The sequence below is a fragment of the Bos mutus genome, chromosome 6 (assembly GCF_027580195.1).
Source record: "Bos mutus isolate GX-2022 chromosome 6, NWIPB_WYAK_1.1, whole genome shotgun sequence".
Classification (NCBI taxonomy): Eukaryota; Metazoa; Chordata; class Mammalia; order Artiodactyla; family Bovidae; genus Bos; species Bos mutus.
The window spans coordinates 37,619,093-37,620,597 of NC_091622.1; the positions used below are offsets into that span (position 1 = coordinate 37,619,093).

The following is a 1,505-nucleotide window of genomic DNA, read 5'->3' on the forward strand; positions in this document are numbered from 1 at the left end:
AAGTAGAGAAAAACAAATATAATATATTACTGTATATATGTGGAATCTACAAAGAGGGTATAGATGATATTTTTTGCAAAGCAGAAATAGAGACATATACTAGGGAACAAAAATATGGAGACCATGGGGGAAAGGTGGTGGGCGGGCTGATTTGAGAGATTGAGATTGGCATATGTACACTACCATGTAGAAAACAGATAATTAAGGAGAACATACTATAGAGCATAGGGAACTCAGTGTTCTGTGGTGACCTAAATGGGAAGGAAACCCAAAAGAGAGGGGATACATGTATACACATGGCTGATTCACTTTGCAGTACAGCAGAAACTGACACAACAGTGTAAAGCAATTATACTCCAATTTAAAAAAAATCATTGCAGCACTATTGACAATAGCCAAGACATAGAGGCGACCTATGGAGAAGGCAATGGCAACCCACTCCAGCACTCTTGCCTGGAAAATCCCATGGATGGAGGAGCCTGTTAGGCTGCAGTCCATGGGGTCGCTAAGGGTCGGACAGGACTGAGAGACTTCACTTTCACACATTGGAGAAGGAAATGGCAACCCACTCCAGTGTTCTTGCCTGGAGAATCTCAGCGATGGAGGAGCCTAGTGGGCTGCCGTCTCTGGGATCGCACAGAGTTGGACACGACTGAAGCAACTTAGCAGCAGCAGCAGAGGCAACCTAAATGTCCATCATCAGATGAATGGATATCAACCTGGATGGACCTAAAGATGATCATACTAAGTGAAGTAAATCAGACAAAGACAAATATCACTTATATGTGAAATCTAAAAAATGATACAAATGAACTTCTTTACAAAATAGAAAAAGACACAAATTTGCACACAGATTTATGGTTACCAAAGGGGAAAGATAGGGGGGATAAATTAGGAGCTTGGGATTAATGTATACTCACTATACATTCACTATATAAAATAGATAAAATAATCAACAAGGATGTACTGTATAGCACTGATAACTCTACTCAATACTCTGTAATTACCTATATGGGAAAAGAATCTGAAAAAGAATGTATATATATATATGTGTGTGTGTGTGTGTGTGTGTGTGTGAAAGTGAAAGTGAAGTCGCTCAGTCGTGTCCAATTCTTTGGGACCCCAGGGACTGTAGCCTACCAGGCTCCTCCCTCCATGGGATTCTCCAGGCAAGAGTACTGGAGTGGGTTGCCATTTCCTTCTCCAGGGGATCTTCCTGATCCAGGGATCGAACCTGGGTCTCCTGCATTCCAGGCAGACGCTTTAACCTCTGAGCCACCAGGGAAGCCCGTATGTATGTGTGTGTGTATGTGTGTTAATTGGCTTCAGTCATGTCCAACTCTTCATGACCCTATGGGGTATAGTCTGCCAGGCTCCTCTGTCCATGGTATTTTCCAGACAAGAATACTGGAGTGGGTTGCCATGCCCTCCTCCAGGGGATCTTCCCAACTCAGGGATCGAACCTGCGTTTTTTCCATCTCCTGCTTTGTCAGGCAGGTTGTTAC

The 1,505-nt window shown here is 43.3% G+C and overlaps 1 non-coding gene across 1 annotated transcript; it reads right to left on the reverse strand.

The window, feature by feature from the left end:
- Positions 1 to 1,212: 1,212 nt before the first annotated feature.
- On the reverse strand, positions 1,213 to 1,285 carry TRNAS-GGA (transfer RNA serine (anticodon GGA)). The gene has a single exon. It is a non-coding gene; the product is annotated as a tRNA-Ser (tRNA).
- Positions 1,286 to 1,505: the final 220 nt, after the last annotated feature.